This window comes from Zophobas morio, unplaced genomic scaffold (assembly GCF_036711695.1).
Source record: "Zophobas morio isolate AGI-343-1 ecotype UQ-CSIRO unplaced genomic scaffold, CSIRO_AGI_Zmor_V1 ptg000037l, whole genome shotgun sequence".
Taxonomy (NCBI): Eukaryota; Metazoa; Arthropoda; class Insecta; order Coleoptera; family Tenebrionidae; genus Zophobas; species Zophobas morio.
Window position 1 is genome coordinate 127,855 of NW_026972142.1, and position 25,533 is coordinate 153,387.

The 25,533-nt window shown below is 22.7% G+C and overlaps 1 long non-coding RNA gene across 1 annotated transcript; it reads right to left on the reverse strand.

Annotated features, from left to right (window-relative positions):
- Positions 1-17,804: 17,804 nt before the first annotated feature.
- LOC135139854 (uncharacterized) lies at positions 17,805-24,700 on the reverse strand. Its single transcript, XR_010282210.1, has 7 exons — positions 24,595-24,700; positions 23,525-23,578; positions 21,999-22,042; positions 20,526-20,609; positions 18,900-19,034; positions 18,527-18,642; positions 17,805-17,918 (listed from the first exon to the last, which is right to left on the reverse strand). It is a non-coding gene; the product is annotated as an uncharacterized LOC135139854 (long non-coding RNA).
- Between the last annotated feature and the right edge of the window lie 833 nt (positions 24,701-25,533).

Here is a 25,533-nt window from a genome sequence, read left to right on the forward strand (position 1 = left end):
ATACTTCCGAAGGTTAGGGAATTTCTATCCGCTTGACCTGCTAGGGTCTGTCTGTGATTACCTTTATAAGTAAGTCAGCTGATCTCAGATGACAAATCAATATACGCAACGCAGCTGATACAAGATCTTTTCGTTGTGGAAGTCGCATACACTCTGCCATGGCCACTTATTTAACCACCTTTTCGCGCTCGCGGTCTTTTTATTAACACAGAAAAAGGCAAGATACTATTTGTTACAAAAAATGCAGTGGCTCCAGGTTCCTAACTTCGGTGGCGCAAATATCTTGTGTTCTAATGACATTTAAGATATTAATAAGCTGTCGTAGTTTATACGAAAAAAAATTTATTCATTCAAAGGTTAAAGCGATAACGGAATGACTAAGCAGTAATACCTAATAATCACGCAGATAGCGATGATATTTTTAGTTAAAAAACATTTTATATAATGGAACTCTTCATAAAGTATAGTTTTCTTTTATTGTGTATGTAAAAACGTTAATTTGGTCACTACAAATGTTAGTTTAATCAAATTATAAGTAACAAACTCCCCGAATCATCTTGTAGTTTTAAATTTTGGATGACGACCTGATTTACAATTTAGCTTGACCATTCTTACGCAAAATTTGTTCTTCCAGTTAAAACTTTAACATAAGGAATTATATGAAGTTTAAGAGAGCATTGTTGCGGTGGACGGCTGTAAGTTGGGTACTTCCTTTACTTGATATTATCTAAAACTTCACTAACTGGTATTTAAACTTTTAAGACCTTTTAAAGAATACAGCTATTCCAAGTACACATTTAAGGACACCAGAAAAAGCGCATGCAAATATGAGCGAGAGCCATTTTATTTTTTTTATATTTATTTAGGCACCGGCACACTACAGCCCGTCTTCATTAACGACAATCTAAGTTCCCCATTTTTGTAGAGCACACCATTGTACGCTCTTTATAGAGCTATTATTACTGTTCCAGAGAACTGCAAAAGCTGGAGATCTCCGGCCCAGACTCCGGTCTTTTGGCCTAGGGCTGTGGAAAAACACTAAAAACACCACCATGGGAGGCGGCCTTATGCACAAAAACTTGAGGTCACTTGAAGACGCTGACCAGGCTCCACAGCCAGCCAGGCCTCCCCGTTTAGGAGCTCCACGCCCTGAAGGGAGGACTCCCGCAACTCAATTTATTGTAAAAAAAATTACCCTTACAAAGATAAATGGATAACATAATTTAAACGTAAATATTGCCTAATTAAGGCATTTTGCGTTTTTAATTATGAACGGGGATTTTCTTCTAACATCCATGAAAGTAGTTTTGTAGCACTTCTTAAGTAAGTTTATAAGGAGTTAAATTAAAAGCTTCTACGCACAAACCTGATAAATTTTATTAAGTGTAAAAGGGAGCAGCACAGTAAAGCATATCAGTCCTCATTAGAAATAGTAAGCATGACGGCTAATTCTAGGCACTTGGTCAAAAAGATAAGATAATTAAAATTTGAACCTAGCCATAGTAAGCTGCCTCAAGAAATGAAACTATTTTTTAACTCTTAAGGAGAAAAATCGTATACTGTTAAGATTGTTTATTTTTCCGAGAATCTAGTACAAAATAGGCATGGACATGTATTTAAACGAACTAAAAGGATTTTCGTAGTATAAAGAAGAGTAGCAAAACTCAGGTTGCGAGGGTAGCATAGAAGTTGTGCTTGAAGGTAAACGGATCCGATTTGAAGAATTAGTAAAGCTTCCAAAGATTTTGAAAATTTATTAGTGATACCAGCTCCAATTCTAATAAAATAGTGAGCGTTTAAATTTTAATGCAAGTAGTAAGAAGCTAAACCAAAATATAAAAATTTAAAAGTTATTTTAATTGCTCATAGTCAAAAATTAACTATATATCTGAGCTAAAATTAACTTATATAATAGCTAAATAAAAATATTCTAAGTTAACTTTATGGTTTGCATAAATTTTTTTCTCAATTTAAATTTGTAAACTAACTACAATAGAATTAAAATTACCTCCCCAATAATTCATTCTCCCAAAAAGGAGAGACCGTGAGCCCTAAGCAAAAAAATGGATTATATGACAACCACGGCAGTGGTAATAAAGGGAGTAAATAATGGTTAAATAGTCTTTTGGAAAAAATAAAAAATTAAAATTTTTTACAAGTTTCTAAATTAGGAAACAAAACATTAACAGTAATAAAATTATGCTGAAAATAGTTTAGCGATAAAAGTTAATAATATATTATAATTTTACTAGTCCTTAATAATTTCCAATTACTAGATCACAAATGAAAAGACTGTAAAACAAATTAAAGTGGCAATGTAGATAATTATAAAAGTATACAAAAGTAAGTATATAATTGAAGGAGACCCAAAAATCAAAAGAATAAATTCAGGAATCAATAAAATTCTGACTTGACTTATCCAATACTAAATTGGTATGAATACTGTAAATCTATATTAATATTTACCTTTTTTTTTTTAATATTATCGCTTCGTCGAGAAAAAGATTTGAAAAAGTAAATTTAGAAGTTTTTTTAAAGTACTTTAACTGAAAGGATGGAGTGGAAGTTACCTTATATCTTCAATTGTTAAATTTATTCTTATGGATTTTTAACTTTTGTTAGTCTTTGATCCTTTTCGACGGAACAATTATATGATATAAATAATAGTTGGTCTTAGTTGGTCTTTGGTAATACATTAGTGTAACTATTTTAAAGTGGTAGTCTCAAATTAGTTTTACCGCATTAAAAAAAAAAGTAGAGTTTATTTCTGTCATTTGATAACTCTAACTTTTGTAACTGAATGCCGTTTATAAGATTTATTATTTTAAGGCATTTACCAGCACACGTAGATACAGCGCTCGTAAAAGGTTCCCTACGATTTACTGTTTAGTGTAGAGTAAAAGTTTTGACAAACGGGTCATCATTTAGGTCACTGAATTCAATGTATTAAAAGCTACACATACACCTAAACAATAGTACAGGAATAATATTCCGAAGATAAATAAACCAACAAACAATATTATAAACTACTGTTATTATAAAAACGCACTTTAAATAGTTTATCAGAGGCAATATAAGCAGATCTTGTATATACAAACATGGTAATCATTGGCTGTAGTATCTTTTAAATGAAACCATAAAAACATTTTTATTTCGAAATCCTTAATAATCTTAACAAATATACATAAATGGAAATGTCTTTTTAACCTTTTAAAGATATATAAACGGCTTGATAACCATAATAGAATAAAACGCCTTGCCAGAGTTTCAGCTTGGATTTCGGTAAGACCTCTCCGCGACCTACTAACTCCTCCGCTTAGATGACTGGGCCACCTGCGCTTGCGCTATCTTGATGCCATTGCTTTAACTGATTCCGTAATTGGAAGTGTCTATAAATGTGGTGAAGATCAAAGCGCTTTTAATTATTAAGAAACGCGTCCCTTCGTTGGCAACAAACTTCCCTGGCAACCGCACGTGGATTAACTAGTGGCGAAGGTCAATGCAGCGACTAAAGCGCTTACCCTTTACTATGCGGTAAGAAGAATCTTTCTCCGCAAAACAAACGGCAATTGTATGTCTTACATACGGCCAAAATGACATCCACGTCTGCTGCTTGGACCTATCACTTCAGTACAATCCGCTTTTGTCTAGTTTCGCGACGGAGCTGAGGTTATGTTTAATTGATTTCATAGAGCGCCTATCCATTATCTAATATAATTAATCTTCCAGACTTTTTTGTGCAAAACCTTCCTTTTATTGTATTTATTATATTGCACTCCCCCTTAATTTCACTTACTACTCTTTATCTCTGATGATATGCGGTAGACGGCGGTGTCGGCTACCATGGAAAGGGCATGATTTGGCCCATGTCAATTCGATTGTTCATATTATTTTGCTAGGGTGTATGGTGGTTTTCAGTGTTCAAAGTTTTGTTTGTTTCTTCAGGCCCGTTCAAGATACCCAAATTTACGACAATAGGTGCTTTGTAAATTTCGGTGCTTGCAATACCGATGATTGTAAACTCCATCACATCTATAGCATTTGCATGCTATTTCTATGTTCCCCCTTTTTTTCAGGCAATATGCACATTGTGATGCTTTGTTTTTGCAATGTTGGGTGATTGGTTCCCTTGCGCCTTTAGCAGTTAGTGTTAATTTTTTCTTGTTACGTTGGTTGCTAGTGCATTTCCAGAGTTTTTTTGTTTAGAGATTAGATGGTCGCCACGCAGGGTGTGTCTATTTCAGCGTGTAATAGTGAATTGAGCGCGGTATCCATAATCTACTATTTCTTGCTTATTGGTATAATCTGTTCAAGGGAGATGGTGTCGTATTTGTATTCCTCACCAGTTCTACATTAGAGTAAATATTTTGAGTACGTTCGTAAATCTTGGAAGATGAGGGGACATCTCTTGGATAATGCGTTGTTCCTGCACCATTATAGCTAGCTTTCGTTATTATTTTTAGATGCGTTTTTAGCTTGACCATGTTTGGCTAGTAACTTCTTCCATCGGCTTTTACCATTTGAATAACTAATTCCGGTTTTGTTATGTCAAGTGCTTGTATCCTTGATTTTATATTTTATGGAGGCTAATTGTTATTATTCTTATACCGGTAGCTTATTTTTTTAGTAGCTGGCCTTTAGTTATAATATCCTCTCCTATGGGATCAACTTGAAGAAAATGTCATAAATTCCCTATTCATTGAGAGCTAGTTTTATGCCAACTAACACTGTCTAAGTTAAGAGATCTCCTCTAAAAGTGGTACTTGTCAGAGGTTAGTAGTGTTATTTGGTAAAGTTAAGTTGTGTTAGAGTTCGTGCGTATCTCAGTTGAGGTTTGAGCTTCTTGCTTTTTATCGACGACCGAAGATGTGAGTCGGCACCGTAACTCAGTGTTTAGAGCATTATCGCGCAATCTCAAGGTCGAGGGTTCGATTCTCGTTGGTAACTACTCACAATTTTATGGTCTGGTGGTTACGTGTACACCTTCTACACACAAAAATTCTGAGAGCGTCGGCATTTCAAGCGCGACAGAACAAATTGTTCCAAATGAAGCTCTTCAACGGGACTTCCAAGCTGGATCCTTTAGACGTCGTCTTCCAAAGTAACGCTAATGCCCTTTACGACTGCTAGCCAGGCACACTAATCGCCTGCTGATGGGTGAACTTTTTTACAATTCAAGGGACGGGGCATGTTATCTCTAGTATTTTTCTAGTAATGTCAAGAAAATAATGACACCTTTTCGAATAAAAACTATTCTGTAAATGTCTGCGGATTGAGAACTCGAGTATTCGAAGTTTTTTGACTCAATCGAGCACGAGGAACTGTCATCTATAATAATGTATAATATTTAATGACCTTACGGCATGGATTTAAAGTGTTAATAATTGAGGGTAACTAATTTATTAGGTGCCTTGTCAAATCAATTGTTTCAATATGCATAGTATACATATATATATATTTTTAATAAACATAGGGGAGGGGCTCCTCCTTCCGGGTGAGGAGCTCATAGTCGGGGAGGTCTGACTGACAGTGGTGCTGTCCGGGTTGTCTCCAGGTGGCCTCGGGTCTTTTGCCTAAGGCCGCCTCTTCCGATGGTGGTTTTTAGCGGTTTCCCACTACACTAGACCTCATGTCGGGAGTCCAGGCCCGATATTTTCCCTTTTAGTCCTTAGGGACAGTTATAATAGCTCTCTAAAGAACTTAAACTGGTGAGCACTCGTGCTCCAACCCCTGCAAAAGGGGGAATTCAGATTATGCGGGGGATTAAGGTCTCAAGAAGACTGGCCGTAGTACGCCAGTGCTAAAAAAAGACACAGGGGCCTCCCGTCCATTTTTTCCCCCCTCGCTCTTCCTTTATTTTTAGGTTTTTACTGCGTTTTGAGTGTCTTAGTTTTACGTTGGTCTAGAGGACCAGCGATATTGTAAAGGTAATTGTTTTAGTCTAGAAGGCGTTTATAGTGGAAGTTAATGAATAGATTAGTAGTATACTTAGTTAATAATTTTCATTAAATATTTCAAACAGTTTACAAAACTTTATTCAAACAAATAATAATAATAGAATAACTCCCAACTTTTTGTTCTCGGCTCATCGATTCTTAACATTGAGCGCGGTGCCTTTGTAAAACTACTGGCGTGTTTGATATACTTATTAATAATTAATGCGCTCCTACTCTTAAAGGTTAATACATTTAGGGCTCTCACTAATTGTATTTGTCTTTGATAAAAGGCTCTAAACATTGTCGGAACCTTACGCTTGGCGACCTAAAGTCATAACTTTTGAAGGAGACTCTGTCTTAAAGTTTTAAGTAACATGGTGCATGATGTGTTTTTATCTGTTTGTTTTTTAACCTTTTTAGCTTGTGAGTATAAAGCGTCTCTTGCCAAAGTACCCACAATTTTATGTCTAAACGTGATTACGCCCAAGCAAAGGGCTTCAAACTAAAAATATTCTAACAGTAAGGAATAATTACCTCTTTAGGCTAAGAGAACTATAAAAGATCAATGAAGGCTTGCTTTTCAACAGTTTTTGAAAGAGAGCAACAAATGATATCAGAAAAAGTTTAGTTAAGATAGCGCTATAGTAAAAGTAGTGGCTTTTTACTTAACATGAACTTTGAAGTCCTGACAGAGAATGTACGTCAAAAGAATTTTGACGCATAGTATGTTAACGGTTTTCTATTTACTTAGGAAGATTTAAAGAAAGTGATGCTTTCGAACCACAGTTTTAGAGAGAAGTAGAAGAGCATCCCGCTAAAATTAACAATTTACCCAAATTTTTTCAAGTTTTTAAAAGCATTATACAAACAGGGTACAGGCTTTATAATAAAATATATAAATGTATATAGCTGAGTATAATAAGCTCCTTTTAAACAATTCGCGAAATGGCCCCTCGTAGCAAATTTTAAGATACGTCTTGTTTCTTTAAAGTTAATTAAAATCATTACTATTTAAAAAGAATTAAACTAACGTTGTATTACTTATTACAGCTCATTTCTAATTTTTTCCGGTTTAATTACATTTTACAATTTTACCCCTTTTTGCACTTCTTGCTTTTCTTTTTTGTGTATATAAAAACCTTTTTGGTCCTTTTAGTTAACAATTCATCCAGTTTAAAAAACTAAAACAAATAAATTAAAACTCGTGTAAAGAGTTAAAGGGTTAAGGTTGGTAATTAAGAAACCCGTTAATTAACAAAGCAATAGAAGCTGTTGGTCTACAATGCTGGCCCCGACGGAAAGTGAAGTTGAGTGCCACCCTAATAATGTGCTTAATGAGCTGAAGACCCTTAACTGCTAGCATCAATGCCTTATAGTAGTGGCATTGCAAACGCGTTGAAAAACAAAAAGCAGTTAATTGACTACCTCAGGAAAAGACTTTAGGCGCACCACAACCGTCTATGGGAAACAAAGTTGAGCCTTATCTTGAAGACTGGCGATGGCGGGCCGTGTTTTTAATCTTTTCGGGTAATACAAAAACTGTACGTACCTCTACTTCCGCTAAGAGATGGCGATTTTGTGCTAGTGACGACGTATACAAAGCGACACTTTTTTGTAATGGGCCACCTGCTTTTTTTGTTTGCCGTTAAAATGCCTTTTGGGTTATAACATCCTCGAAGATGCCGGAGCGGGTGTTAAACCAATCACCACAGTAGAAATTATTAAAGCATTATCAAACCGGAAGACTTTCTGTCCCCACAATACCAAAGTAATGCTGAAACAAACGCCTTTGGTGGTGGTGGCCCTCTATACTGTCTCGTAAACTTGATGGGGACCATTTTCCTTCGCCGTTTTGGCGATTACTGGTATAATGCTTTCCAAGACTGCCCGATTAGCTTTTACGCCAAACAAATACAGGCTTATCAGCCTCTCGTCAGCAGGCGACAAGTAGCTGAAGCAGCCATAGTGCGCAACTTGAACGTAAGCCTGCCTGCCAGAGTCCCATTTTAATTATTTGGCAAAGTCATTTAAGGACGCAACAGCTTCTCCGCTTGGCAGAATAGAAGGACAGGGAGACCTCGTTTGACACAAGGGCTTGCTTCCTAAAGTGAGTACCGTAGCCAGCCCTACTGTTTTTATTAACGCGCTCAAAATTTACCTTACCGCCTCCTTAAACAGAGGGGGTCCATTACTTGAAGAAATGTTCAATTTAATCTTAAGGTTACTAGTATAATATTAATATTATCACTCTATGCTTTGGTCTTTAATATATAGATAAAAAATTTAAAGTATAAAAAGCTGCTTTCTATAATGTTTCCTTACTCTGAGTACTGGATTATTCAAAACCACTTACTAGCTATTCGGAAAAGATAATTATTAATAAAAAATACTTTAAGAGTTCGAGTAATGTAGCCACGAAAGTTCTATAGAGAGGATTTTACTTGTTAGTTTAATCTTAAAAGTCATGTTCCGCGGCACGAAAACTTTCTAAGAATAGCCCGCTTATAAGTGGTCACATTTGTTCACGTATTACAATAGTTTTTGGTAGTTCTCCGTTATTTTAACTAAATTTACAATTGTTAGGTTTAGTTATGCTACCTAAAAAAAATGATAGAATTTCATTGTCCAGATACAAGAGCCTTTTAGATAATAAAAGTTTTTGTCATAACGCTAAGGCTTATGATAATTTAAAATCTAAAAACTTTGAATTAAGTGCTGAAAAAAATATAAAAGAAGCTTTCGAAAATTTTCAAGGTCATAAACTTAATTTAACTCAAGAAATTATTAATCTCTCCTTTCTTATTACTGATAACGGAAAGCCGATGTCAGTCCTTTCTTTAATATTTTTCAATATTTATATAAAACTTTTTATTAATAAGCTGATGTAAGTCTACTAGAATTTATATATAAAAATCATTTATAGACTTTAACTATCTTATGGAATTGTATATTTTAAAATAATCTATTATTATTATGTAAATTTACTTTAATAAAATTTTATCCTTCTTTAATCTCTCTATTATACTATTTTTATTCATTTTTTTGATAACATATCGAAAGTTTTTACTCTAACCTTTATTGTTTTCCTGTCTTGCTTTCTTATATTATCTTCTCTTTAAAAGAAATAGTAGTCCACCTAAAAGTGTAGAAGCGCCTTGTTTTCAACGAGATCAAAATGAAAATAAAGATTTGCAAGGCTCTTCAGAGTTCCCTCAGTTTCTATTATATAATTCTAAATCTTTTTTTGACTCGGATGATGAAATCGAGCTTGAATTAATAAAGGAGGCCGAAAAAGTATATATTTTTTGAGTTATAACCACATTTACCACTCTACCACTACTCGTTTTTCATAATTTTATTAATTAAATTTAAGAGTTGAACACATAATTTACACATTTCAAATATTTATTATTTTTAATTAAAACTTTTTGTTAAGGTTTTTTATTTTAAATATAAATTTCTAATTAAGGTACTTTTTTTTTTGAGTGGTTTCCTATTATTTTTTTATTTTCTTTTAGATTGAAAAAACTTTTCTTCAAACTGAAGAGCTTTTTGAAAAAGCTACTGTTAACGATGCTCAAGAAGTAAATTCAGAGCTACCTAAAGAGCCCATCATTATAAATTTAGAAGAAGGAAAAAGTTTGGAATATTTAAATTCAAATTGTATAACAGATAACAATAATTTGGAAATGGAAGACGATCCTGATAAAGAGTTTATAGAAATTAAAGAAAAACTTAATTCTTCCTTTTTGGTTAAGACTGTTGATAATATTGATAGTAACGATGATAATAAAGTAATTTTTTCTACTGATTCCAATTATAATTTATTAAACCTTCAAGAAAAAGTTAATTTTTTACCTGAAAATCAAATTGAAAAAAAAAATTCTCCCTCCGTAGAGCAAATTTCAACTGAATTTTTATTTTCTACGCCTCTAAAAGCAGTACGCATTTCTTCTTTAAATTAAATTTTTTTGTTTAGTATATTTTTTATAGCAAACAAAAGAAATAATAGAAGCCGAATTACTTTTAAAAAAGGTCATATATATGAAATATTTGTAGTTTTTCAGTATCATGAATTTCATCTATAAATTTTTAAGTTTGATTTTTAAATTATTCAAAACTTTTTCTTTTCATATTTAATTTTGTTTAAATATTTTCGCTTTTTTTAAATTTTTTTTGTAAGTTTGTAAAAGTGTTGTTTGAATATACTTTATTCTAATTATATTATCTAATTTTTAATCCAAAAGATTTTCTTTTTATTATTCTTTAAAGCAGAGTTTATAGTAAAATTAAAAACTTTCCCCCTTACTTTATCAAGCTTTTGGACTTAACAATATTTTTATGTGAATTTATTACGCTTAAGTACTTTTTGTTTTTTCTTCGACAATTTAAACTTGAGCTATTTTTTAATTAATTAATCTTTACAATTTTCTTAGGCAAATCTTTTTTTTTAACAGTTCTTTATAGATACTATAAATTACTCTTTCAGCATATATGAACTGATACTTAATATATCAAACTCGTTATCAAAGAAGCTATAAAAAATAAATATATAAATTTATTTTACAGATCTTAGTTTATGATCTCTAGAAATATATAATTTTTTAATGTCGACATTTATTTCTTTCTCTTTCATCTAAAAACTTTTATCATTTTTTTAAATTAGTTTAATGGATTTGCAAAATTTAATACTTATCTAACGATTTACATATAAAAGGAAATTATGAAACTACTGAAATACTATTACACGATATTTTTTAATTAAATTTTTTGATATTCAATTATTTTTTATTATTTTAAAATTTTGTTAACTTTATTTTTAGTTATTTAAAACCAAAAAAAAAATTATAGAAAAAAATAAATTAAAAGTAAATTGAAATTTTAAGAAATGAAAATTATAATAATAAAATAATAAAAATATATCGGAAAACTAAAATAATAAGTATAATAAATAAAATAAAAATAAATATATTTTGAATAAAAATATAAAAATTAAATTTTGAATTTACTAAAAAACAAAAAATATTAAACTTAATAAGTAAAAATAAATTAAATGGGGATGATTAAATTTATATATAATTAATAATAAATCCTCAAAATTATAATATAAAATAATTAATATATAAAAAGTAAAATGCTTAAATAGGTAATATCCATGAATAAATATAATACAAATAATAAAAATATTATAAACAAGAGTTAGAATATATCGTAGACCAGAATTAAAAAAAATATTAAATAAAAAGTTTAAATAAATAAAGTAATGATAATTCATTAAAGAAATAATAAATAATAAAACAAATTAATCTATTTTAGTAATAATGAAAAATAAGAGTATTAGGATATTTTGTTAAACCAAAAATGTTAATAATAATAAATTAAAAATAAATAAATAAATTTATTAGTGATAAGTAAAAATAAAAAATTAGATTATTTTTATAACAAAAAAAATTATTATAATAAATAAAATATTAATAAATAGTGAATAAATATTATTTTAGTTATATAAAAAAATAATTAATTAGAAGTTTAAAAAAATAAAAAATAATTATAATAAGTAACATTAATAAATAATTTTCTTTAGTATTTCTAAAAATTAAACTAAAGAATATATTGAAAAAATAAAAAAAGAATAATAATAATAAAAAAAAATTTTAAAAATAAATTTATTTAGTCATAAAAAATTAAAAATTAAAATATTATGAAAAACCAAATACAGAAAAATAATAATTAATAAAATTATAATAAATAATATAATAATAAATAAATTTATTTCGTTAATAAAAAATTAATGCAAGGATATTTTGTATGACAAAATAAAAAATATAATAACAAAAAAAATATCAATAAATAAATTTATTATAGCGATAATGAAAAATAACAACTAATATTTTTTATAACAAAAAAAAAATAATAAATTTTATTAAATAAAATATTAATAAATAAATTTATTATAGTGATAATGAAAATAAAATTAAAAATTTTGTAATATAACACAATAAAGTATAATAATAAAATAATAAGTTTATTTTATTTAGTAATAATAAAAGTAAAAATTAGAATGCTTTGTTAAACAAAACAAAAAATTAATAATAAATATAATTTTAATATATAAAATATAAATAAATATATTTATTTTAGTGATAATAAAAAATAAAAACAATAAATAAAATATATGAGAGTAATAATAATACTAAAAATAATTAGAATTAAAAAAAATTAATAGTAGTAATAATATATTAATAAAAATATTTATTTTAGTAATAATAAAAAATAAAAATTAGAATATTTCGTTAAGCATAGTAATAATTAATAAGATTCTAATAAATAAATTTATTATAGTAATAATAAAAATAAAAAGTAAATTATTTTGTAACACGAAGTAAAAAAGGAATAATAATAATTAAAATTTGAATATAGATAAATTTTAAATGAATAATAAATAATAAAAATTAGAATATTTTGTAAAACAAAAAAAAAGGAATAATAAGTAAAATAAAATATTTATTAATAAATTTATATAGGTAATAATAATAAAAATATTAAATAAAATATAAACAAATAAAATTATAAAAATTAAAAAAAAAATAAAAATTAATTATAATAAAATAATAATAAATAAATTATAGAAATATTTTGTAAAACAAAAGGAATAAAGAGAATAATAATAAAATTTTAATAAATAAAACATTACTAAATTTTTATTATAGTAATAATAAATAAAGTACATGCAAATAAAAATAGTAATTATAATAATAAAAAGTAAAATATTTAACTTTAAGAACGTAAAATTAAATTAATAATAAAAAGAATAATAAATAAAATAGAGAATAATTAGAAAAACAAATATTTACCAACAAAATACAAATAATTAAATTTGTTAATAATAGTAATAAATAAAATAAAATTAGAAAAATCAAGTAATTATAATAATGATTATTCATAAAAGTTAAAAAAATTAAAAAAAAAAAGTTATAATTAATAAATATTAAAAAATAAATTTCTTAAATAATAATAATACAAAGAAATATAAAAAATACAAACTATATAAAAATAATCAACAAAACAAGAGTAAATAAATTTAATAGTAATAATAAAAATTAAAATAATAATTAAAAAACAAATAAATAAATATAATAATAATAAAAACAAATTTAAAAATATAAAGAAAAAACAAACAATTATCCTTATTATAAAAAAAAATGATAATAATGAAAAGAAAATAAAAAAGTAATAAATAAAAAACAAACGAATTTATTGATTATAATAATAATAGAAAACAAAATAATAATATTTATAATAATAAAATTTTAATAAAAATTATATTTAGCATACAAAATAATTAATGAAAAGAAAATAAAATCAAATGATAAATAAAAAAACAAACGAGTTTATTATTAATATTAATAATGGAAAACAACACAAAAATTAGAATAAAATTAATAACTAAAAAACAAACAAATTTATAACGATAATAATAATAATAATTAGAATTAAAACAGTAATAATAAATAAGAAGCAAATTTAAATTTGTTAACGTTAATAATAATTATAATTAAATTAAATCAATGCATTTACTAATAAATTAAAAAATATATATAATCAGAAATAATAAAACAAAAATAAAAAAAATAATAATAATAAATTTACTTGTGTTTATTATTTATTATACGGAAATATAAAACATATACTATATATTTTGTTTATTTAATTAATTTTATATTTATTTATTTTTCAATCTTTTTTTTTTTATAATATTTTATAATGGTTGTTAGCTTCGTAAAAACTTCTTTTTTTGTTTTATAAGATTTCAATTTTTTTTAACTTTCTGTTATTATTGTTATTTTAGAAAAAAAGTTGTTTTATTTATTCTAAATATTTTTTAGATTATTTTTATTTCAATTTAAAAAAATTGTATATATTAAAATTTTTTATGTGTAAATAAAAATTCAATTTCATATATTTCTTTCGTGATATTTATATCTATAAAAAAATTTTTTTTAAAATTTTTATTTTCGTACTTAAAAAATTCTTTTTATTATATATTTATATTTTCTTTAAGTTTTGGATAAAATTTTTTTATTTATTAAAAATTATAATTTTTTTTATTAGTTTATTTTTTAAATATTTTTATATTTACTTAAAATCTTTTTATATTACTTTTTGCAATTATAAAAAAGTTTTATATTTATAAATAATTTAATATTTTCTTTAGACTTTAAAAAATTATTTATTTATTTATATATATATATAAAAGTTTTATTATTTATTTTTTTATATATTTTTATAAAAAAATAATTTTTAATATTTTATGAATATTTATTTCATATTTTTATATACAGAAAATAATTTTTATATTACTATTATATTTACAAAAAAACGTTTTATAAATTATTTTATTTATTTTCTAATTTTTTTAAAAAAATTATTTTTATATTGTTTTTTTATTAATGAAAAAGTAAAAAAAGAATTATTTTCTTAATTTATTTTTATTTTTATATACAAAATTTTTACTATATTACTATTTTTATACTGACTTTCTGTGCTCGTGAAGATCGCTGAGTCCGAAAGCCGAATCGCTGCCTTAAAAAATTCGCTGGAACAGGAAAATATGAATTTAAAGAAACTTACTGATGCTTTAAAGTTATTACAAGATCGCAAATAAAATTAAATTTTTTTTATTAAACAGTTTTGAGATTGCATAATCATATTTTCATTAAAAGTAAAATATTAGTAAATTATAAGTTTTGAGAGACAATACGATGTATATGAACAATAATAATTTAAAAACTAAACAAATTAGGAAATAAAATTTTATATACTGTTGAAAACTTGCGGGTCGCTAGAAACGGTAAAAAAAAATTTAAAACATAATTAAAAACTATTTAAACGACGGGCGAGTCAACATTATTTTAATTATAACTAAATTTAAAAAGTTTTTAAAAGGATATCCTTTTTACAACGTAAAAGTCTCTTTACTTTTTTTTAGCCACAATTATTTTAGTTGTAATTAAATTTAAAAGTTGCCATTAGAAAATTCTTTTTATTAAGTAAAAGCTTTTTATACGAGCCACAATTATAGTAAAATAACTATAACTATATTTAAAAAGAAAACTTTTATACGTTGCATTTATAGTAAATAATTAACAAAAAGTTTCTAACAAGATAACAATTTTATTCCTTAAGAGCTTTTTTTGAATAATCACATTTAAAGAAAGTTTTTTTTTTTTGAAAGAACCTATTAGGATAATTTTTTTACTTGGTAATCTTTTTTAAAAAAAACTGGGCCAGAATTATTTTAATTATAGTTAAATTAAAAAGATATATTAGGATTAAAGTTTTATTACTTAACAGCTTCTTTTTAAAAAAATATTGAGAGTCAATTATAAAATTATAAATAATTTTAAAAAGTAAAAAAAAAAAATCCTTTTTATGTTGTGAAAGCATCTTTATCTTTTTTAATAGCATTCGCAAACCACAAATAATAAGTGTAAATATATTTATTCTAAAAACATCTATTCAAATAATTTTTGCTATGTATAAGCATTTTTATTTTTTAAAATAGCACTGTAAGTCACAATTTTCTGATAATAGTTAAATTGTAAAATTGCGTACGCTTCTATTACCTTTGTCGTCCCCTTGCGAGCCAAGACTATTATGTGTAAATAATTTAAAAAAAAGTTTCCGATATAAAAAAAATAACATTTTTTATACGTTAACAAGTCAGTTATAGCAAGCATAGATATATATAAATTATAAAAATATCTATTAAAATAACTTTTACCAATTGAAAGCTTTCTATATTTTTTAAAGTCACTGCGAGTCACAAATATAGTAAAATAAAATTTGGTATTTTACGGAAGAAGTCAATAGGATAACTTTCATATTATGTAAAGACTTATTATCTTTTTGGAAAAAAAACCGTATCATTGATAGAGTTTAATAGTTTTTGTATAAAAAAAATTCAGATAACCTTTATGAATATCTTTCTGTTACGTAAAGCTTCTATACTTTTTTTAATGATACTGAAAACCATAAATTATATAATAACTATAATAAAAAGCTGATAACAATAAAACCTTTAATTACATGAAAGGTTTCTCTTAAAATTTTGTATATTGTCCTACTTTCTCTTGCTTTGTTTCAAATAAATTTTTTTGTGTTTAAGCACAGTAAACACACATGAAGTACAATAAATTTGTTTTAAAAAATATGTATGTTGATATAAAAAGAGTATATATATGTATAATAATTGATCTGCTCCCAACCTTTTTTATACTCTTTGCAATTTAACAATTTTTATTTTCAGTGTAAAACTACCCCTCGCGAGGTACTTCCGTTATAACTATATTTTTTTTTTACTAAAAAGTAGAGAAGAAATAGGTATAATTAATATCTTTTAGTAAATTGCTTCGCACTACACAGAGAGATTCTTAGTATCGGACAAGCGCGTTGTCAAAGTTACTATGCAGTTGCATTCTAACATTCCATCTTAAAGACCTTTTGCTCCTACTTCTACGGGCATTGGCTCTCTTATTTTAACTTAAGATTCTGATTGGTCACCACTAGTTAGATGTTTTAGTGACCAATTTATATATATTAATATTTTTTGTATAATTGAGTTGTTTCCGTCTAATAATCTTAAAATGTTTTCTTGTAATTTCTTCTAGCTAACCATAAAAGCTTTTGGTTTTTTATTTAATTAGATTTTTAACTATAATATTTACTTCTAAATAGATTTTTTTTGTTTTATTATGTTCCTGACTTCACAAGCGGTAATTCACTAGGAATTAATTATATAGTGCCCACAAGAGAAGTAAACAGAAAGAGGCATCAATTTAGCCTGTACTGAGTGTCAAAGGTTAAATAAATATAAGATTTTAAAGTAGGTATGCAAATAAATTAACTTCCTAAAGTGAAGGAAACAACTTGTAAATGTAACCATGCCTTTCTGTACTCGCGTCCCATTAATTGTAATTTATACAAGCCTTTTTATTGATAGTGTTCCCTGTTTTATTTTTTGTTATTGTACTTTGTGATCGTGATTTTTTAATCTTAACAAAACCATTCAATTCACCTCTTTTCTTTTTCTGTATTTTTATACCTTGAGTTTTGTATTATTGTGTCTTAATCGTGTTTTCTATTATTGTTTTTTTTTAAGTGTAGCCCACTAGTTAACTCGCCCCTTTCTTTTTTCTGTACTTCATATTTTGCTCTCCTGGTCGTCATTTTTAGTGTGCATTAGTTTTGTAGTGTATGTACATTTTAGCGTCATTCTAATTTGTTCTTATAAAAAACTTTTTTACTCATGAATTAAGTTAATGTTTAAAAAATCTAGTAATTAGCCTCATAAAAAATACACTGCTAGACGTTCGCCTGTTTATAAGTTCGTGTATAGTTTTATATATAGAGTTCTTTGATTGCTTTATTGTCCTCTTCAATAGTAGTTTATGCAACAATAAACTTTAATAAAATTTAAATATACTATTAAAAGTTTATAGGAAATGATCACGTTTTTTATATGATAAATAAGAGTTCACTTGAATGTTCTGTAGTTTTAAGTAAGAATTTACTATGAAGTGAGTTGTTTTCGTAACTTACTTTTAATAAACGCTTTTAAGTCATACAAAATATGCGAACTAACTATTTAATGGCTTTTACAACCAATTGAGTTGTACTTATTCAGTTTTTTCAAGTTTTATATTTCTTTACTTAAAAATTTCTCTTTTCAATGTAGATAGTAAGCGTAATTTCTTTTGCCTAAGCTTGACATAATTTTTTTTGTACTTTTATATTTAAGACTTGAATGAACTTTTATTATTATTTATATTATAATTATAAATAATCTTTTTGCAGAAAATATCAAAATAAACATAATTTTTTATTTTTGCATAAATTTATCTAAGTAGCAGTAGAAGATAAACGGAATGTTATTATAAGTTTGTATAGTTGTTATAAACTTGCTCGACAGCGTCCAAATATCTATAAAACAATTTTAGAAAAACATGAAGCTTTAGGAAAAAAAAGTAGACATGAATTATTAATAAAAATAAATGGCCAATAAAAGGCTTAATAATTACTTCAAGCTTAAAAATATTTCAAAAAAAAATGGCGAAAGTAAATCTTGTTAAATCAAGTTTAACGTGCTTTATTAATCCAGTCGATAACGTTATTAAAAAGAAAAAGAGCCAATAAAAATGTTTATATGCGAACATAATATAAAAACGGCAGTAATTTTTTTTAATATTTTACTTAAAAGAGTTAAACATTTTTGTATTGGAGGTTCAAATAAACTTTAGCCCAATTGCAGTGAAATAAAAAAGTAGGCCAATAAGAAAAAAAATGCAAAAGTTAAAATATATACAGAAAATATAGGTCAAAAAAAAAAGAGTCAATAAAAAAATAATTTGTAAACTTTAATAGCAAAACTCTACAATTAGCTACATTTTAAGCAACAAAGCATTATTTAAGGAAACCAATAACATTACAGTAGAAAAAGTACAACCACTAGTAAGAATATTAATACTAATAATTTTTTTAAAAAATAATAAATTAGTAATACTAGTAATTTTACTTAATAATAATAATACTTGTTTATAGCTTTTGCGTTAAGTTTTTGCTTGTAATGCTTCCTTGAAAACTCCGGCGCGGCGGTATATGCAGGCTTTATAGAGTTTATATAATTAATTCTCGATTCAAGTCGTTCCTAATAAAAAAGTATTTATAATAAAAAGTTTATTAAATAAATATTAAAAAATATATAGATAACATAAGTCAAAAGAGATTTGAGATGATAAATAAAAAACAATAATATTTGAAATATAAATAAAAATATAAAAGAAGTTTTCTAATAGTAATAAAGAAGTGTTACAGTAAAATTTAATGTAAAGTCAGAACAATAACTTTATAAAAGAATTTAATTATATATTTTAATAATAAAAATAATAATAATTAATAAATAACTTTCGTCATAGTTGGATCAATTTTCCCCAAAGCATTAACAAAATTTATGATGGACGTACGCCAATCACAAGGCGAGCCAACGTCCCCAACAACTATTTTTTGGCGCCATAAATAATCTTCTAAAAATTCATGAGGCTAAAAAAATTATTTAAAACTTTAGTAAGAAAAAAAATTAAATATGAGAAGTTACGAAATAAGAAAAACAAAAAAGTATCGTGTAAAGATAAAAAAAAGTTTAAGAAACATAAAAAACTTTTGATTATAATAAAAAATAAATATTATATTTTATTGTAGTATACAAAAAATGTTAAAAAATTAAAAAGTCAAAATATATAAGAAATATAAATAAATAAGTAAAGATAATAAAGTTTTTATATAGTAAAAAACTATAACAAAAAAAAATAAAAAACTGAAATATATAATTTAAAAAAAAGTAAAAAAAAATAAAATCATAAATAAATATAAGATACAAAAATAAAAATAAAAATAAATAATAAATAATAAAAGTAAAGAAAAAAGTAATATAAATAATAAAAAATAATAAAAAATATATGAGAAAAGAATTAAAAGAAGTAAAATAAGAAATTATCAATATAAAAATTTAAAAACAAATAAATAAGAATAAATATGAAATATTAAAAAAACAGTAAAATATGCAAAAATAAAAAAAATAACAAAATTATGTAAATAGTAAAATAATAAATAATATAATAAATATAAAAATAAAATAAACTAAAGAAAAAGTATAAAAGAAATAATAGAAACAAATATAAATAATAATAATAAATAATATAATAAATATATAAAAATGAATAAATAAAAATACTTAAAATAGTAATAATAAAATAATTAGAAATATAAAAATATATAATATAAATTTTTAAAAAATTTAATGAGAAAGTAATAACATTAAAAAAATTATAAAATTACGCGCAAAATAATAAAATAATAAAAAGCAGAAACAATAATATTTAAAAGAAAAAGTTATAAAACAAATAATATTAAAAATAATAATATATATATATATATACAACAATAAATAAGAATATATAAAAAAGAAATAAATATAAAAAATTACATAAAAATAATAAATATGTATATAATATTATAGTTATACAAAAAACAATAAATAAAAATATATAAAAAGAAATAAATATACAAAATTATATAAAAATCATTATAATAAACAATATTGTAAATATATAAAAAATACAAAAATAAAAATATATATATAAAAAATATAGAAAATTATATAAAAATACAAAAAAATATTTAAAAAAAATCAAAATATAAAAATAAAGAAAAAATATATAAAAATGCTAAAATTATAAATATATATAAAAGGGATAAATATGAAAATTTTATATTAAAAATGCATAACTATTAAAAAATGATAAATATAAAATATATAAAAAAGCAAATAATACATAATATATATAAAAAAATATATAAAAATACTTGAAAAATATTATATATATATAAAAATAAATATAAAAAATTATATAAAAATATAAAATATACAATAATAATAAAAATTTGTGAAAAAAATTTATTTATAAACTAAATAAATATATAAATAAAAAATATTATACTAATATGAGTAAAAGTCATTTATAAATAAGTAACTTTTTTGGTTTCAATCACTTCATGGGCTCCACCAGTATAAGAAGTATTGTACAGCGAAAAGGAGGGAAAGGAGGGAATATAAAACTATTAAAATTATAAATATAAAAATAAAAAGTGAAAGTAGTGTTATAATATTAGTAATAACAAAAGTAATTATAAAAGATATAATAAAAATGTTATAGTATATGATAATATTATTATATTGTATATAAAGAAAAGACAATATGTCAAAAGTTAATAATAGTTCATGTTAATACAATGAAAAGTAGTTAAAAAATGTAAATAATAAAAATAAAAATAAAATATTATTTTATAATGAAAATAATAAATAATAAATATTATATATAAGAAAAATAATAAAAAATCATTTAATAAAAAAAAAGTAAAAACTATAAAAAAGACGCCAAAAATAATAAAAAAATATGTAAATAGTATTTTATAATAATAATAAATTGTTATAGAAAATTATATATACAATAAAGGTTAATATAAGAAATTGTATATAATAATTATTATTATTTGATTATTACTACCTAATATTGTTAATTATTTCATTATTATATAATTTATTAAAATATTATTATATTATATTATATAAATTACTATAAATAATAAAAAGATAATAAAAAATAATTATAAAAAAAATTATATAAATTAAAAAATTAGTAATTAGATAAAAAAATAATAATAACTATTCCTAAAAAAGATAAAATAAAAATTATAAAAAACGACAAAATAACAATGTATATAGAAAATTTTATAAAAAATATATTATAATAATAATAAATTTAATAGAAAAACTAAAAAAATAAAATTTATATAAAAAAAGTATATAAAACCACTTTAATATAAGTAATAAAAATTATCCAATAAAATTTTATAATTTCAATAAAAAAAATTTGTAGTAATATAATAAAAGCTTAATAAAAAATATACTAAAAACTACGAAAAGACGTCAAAATAATAATAAATATAAGAAAATATAATTAATATTTTATAATAATAATAAAATTTAAAAAAACCCTTAAAATAAATATAAAAATTATATATAAAATAATTTGATATAAGTAATATTATAGAAATTATTATAAATAAAATTATATTATTTCAATTAAAAAAAATTTGTAATAATATAAGAAAAATAATTTATATATAAAAAAATACAAATAATACTATATTATAGTAATAAAATTGAAAAGAAAAACTTTGAAAATATATATTTATATAAAAAATTATATAATTTAATACAAAATAAAAATTATTAAAAATAAATTTTTTAAATTAATAAAAATTACACAAAAAAGTCAATAATAATTAATAAAATATATATTACATATAATATTATATAATAAATTTAGAAACAAAAAAAAAATTATAAAAATATTATTTTATAATTAAATATTATACAAATACTTTTTTATAATAAAAAAAAATTATAAATAAACTTTTCTTAAATATATAAAAAAATTATACTTGAGTAGTTTCCTTTTCTACCGTAAGTGTGGCTTTAGGCGTTCCTAATTTTTAAAAATACAATAATGATAGTAAAGAAAAATAAAATAGAAAAAATAATAAAAAATTAATATAAATATATAAATATAAAAAAAAATAAAGTAAAAAATTTAATTTAATAATAATAAAATATAATTTTCTAAATTACAGAAAATATTATGAATATATATAAATACAATAAAAATAGTGAAAAATATAAAAAAGTTATAAATAATAGTTAATAGTAAACTATATAATATAAAATATATATTAAATATAATATTAAAAAAATAATAAATTTTATATACACAAAATAAATAAAAATATATATAATAAATATATTAAAGATAATAATAAATTTTATATACACATAAATATTATATATATATATATAATATATTTTGGATACAAATATACAAAATACATAAAAGGAAAAAAAATAAAACCACAACTTATTATTAAAAATAGTAGTAAATTTAATATACAAATTTACAAAATGAATAAATCAAAAATGTATCTAAAAATAATTTTAAGTAATAAATTTTGTATAAAAGTATACAAAATAAATAATAGTAAAAAAAATATATAAAAAATAATGAATAATATATTATTATATAAAAAACTAAAAGTAGAAAAAAATAATATTAACAAATTTTATAAATAAAAAATATCCTCAAAAGTAAAAAAATTAATAATTACTTTATAAACAAATGAACAAGAATATAAGAGTAAAAAAAAATATAAATCTTAAAAAAAAAAACAAAAAATATTATAAGTAGAAAAAAATGTAACCCCAAAAAAATAACTTAATATTAAATATATAAATATAAGAAATTATAAGTAAAAAAATATAGTTTAAAAAAAATAATAAATATCGTATATGAAAGTAATAATAATAAATAAATAAAAACAAAATTCAGAAATAGCAGTAATATAAATTTTATACAAAAATTCACAAAATAAATAGAAGTAAAAAGATAATATTCAATATAAATAATGAAACTTAAAAATAAATAAAAAAAATATTTCAAAGATAATGATTAATAAAAAATTTTGTATAAAAATATATAATTATATAAAAAAATTATTTTTAATATATTTTTATATATATAAAAAAAACAATATATATAGAAGCAAAAATAATATATAACAAATTTTATTAATAAACAATATATATAAAAGTAAAAAAAATTTATAATATAAAATAAAAATAATAAATAAAAACAGTTAACGATTAAGATATATATATATTTATTTTTTTAAAAATAAGAATATTACATTTTTTTCGTTTCTTCTATAAATTAACAATTTACTTAAATGTATTATTTTAAGTTTTATTATAAAATAGTTATATTCAGTGAAATAATATTTATATTAAATAATTTTTTAATTGTATAAAAATTATATATTTTATTACTTTTTTTTTTAAAAACTATTTTTCATATATATATATATATATTTGTTTATTATAACAAAAGTATTTATATATTATTAATATAATAAATAACTAAAGCAAGGCACAAAGAAACCCAAACGATCTTCATAAGATTCAATTTTATGTCCTTTCAAAATATATATTATAAAAATGAGAAATAGCAGAAAAGATATAAACGTAAAGAAAAATATAATAAACAAGTAATAAATATTTTTATTACAATAAAAAATATAACATAAATGCTAAATAAAACGGAAAAAAAATAATTGAGAATTCGTGAATACAGAATAATACACTAATAGAAAGAAAAATAAAGCCACGTCTATGAGATACACCAATAAAAATTATGGCACAACGACAAGAAAAGTAAAAATGAATTGTAAAAGAAAAAAAAACCTCAAAAATGTTACGCCAATAATGTTACGATATTTGCGAAGATAAAATTTTTCATAAACAAATAAACAAGAAAAAATTTAATTATTATAGAAAATCCTACAGAAACAGTCATAAACCAATAAAAGAAAAGGAAAAATATTTTTTAACCATTAAACAAATAATTTTTAGTCTAAAAAAAAATGTAATACAACAATAATACTAAAAAATATTTAACCAACTAAAAAGAAAATATATAAAACTAAACCAATAAAAAAATGACAAAATAATGTATTTCAAACTAGAACAATATTACAAATTTATTACGCACCAATCAAATAATAACTCGATAACATAACATAAAACTTCATAACAGTTATTAATTAAAAAAGTGGAAATTACACAAATATTTTAAAGAATAATGCGAGCACAACAATAAATAGTTTTTACAAAATAAAAACTATAAAAATAAATCCCTAAAAAAAAAAATTGAATAACGTACCAAAAGAAATATAAATAAATACAGTTCACGTTATAAGATAAAGTTATAGCTATAAAATAGTGTACAACTCACCAATAACCAAAAATCTTATTAAAATAAAAATAACACACCAATAGAAGAAAATTTCATATCAAAACTATTAAAAATAATAAAAATAAGTTTTTATATAACGACCAATGAAAAATTGTATGATTATTATATAGAATACACAAAAATAAAACAACAATGTAATTTGGAATAAGTTGTTACTATAAATAAATGCAACACACCAAAACTGGTTAAATTTTCGTTTCCCTTTTCTTCTTTTTCTTTTAGAACTTGAAGTTCTTGATCCCGAAAAACTTCTTTAGGAAGAAACTCAAGAGGCTTACTCAGACAAACATAACGTGAAAGTTTTTTATCATCCCAAGAAATAATATTATTTTTATTATTATTAAGCGTAGAATTTAAAAAGCTACGAATATCAAACTTTGAAACATTATTATTACTGCTGTTGTTGTTAATATTATTTTTATTACTTTTATTATTACTATTATTAATATTACTATTAAAATTATTATTATTACTAGTATTTAATAATGTGCAATCAAGAGAGTTATTATTATTTTTACTATTTTTTTTATAATTTTTCGCCATAAATATTTCATTTTTATTAAAATTATTAGTAGAGTTCGAAATTTGCAACGTATCTGTTGGACAAATAGATTGAGATTTTCGAGGGTAAATTTTTTGTTTACTGCCTATAAAAATAAAAAACAGAAAATATATAAATATAAATTAAATAAAAATATATAATTAAAAAATAATAAATGTTCAGGCAAAAGACGAAAGAGGAAAAGCTGTTAGTATAGTAACATTGAAACTAACAAATAAAAATCTTTACTATAATTTTTTTAAATTTTATAAAAAATATAATCCTTTTAATTAGTATAAATTATTTTAATATAATAATATAATATAATAATAATGATAAATCATTTAAATAATTTTTAATTAAAAAAAGTTGTATATCTTTTACTATAAAATTCTAATTAATATATGAATACTATAAAAAATTATTATTGAAATAACAATAAATTTAAATTAAAAAAAATAAAAATATTATAAATATTATATAAAACACCAAAAGGTATAAAATATTATAAAAATATTAAAAATAATAATAATAAATTTATATTTATTATTTTTAAATTATTGAAAAATCTAAC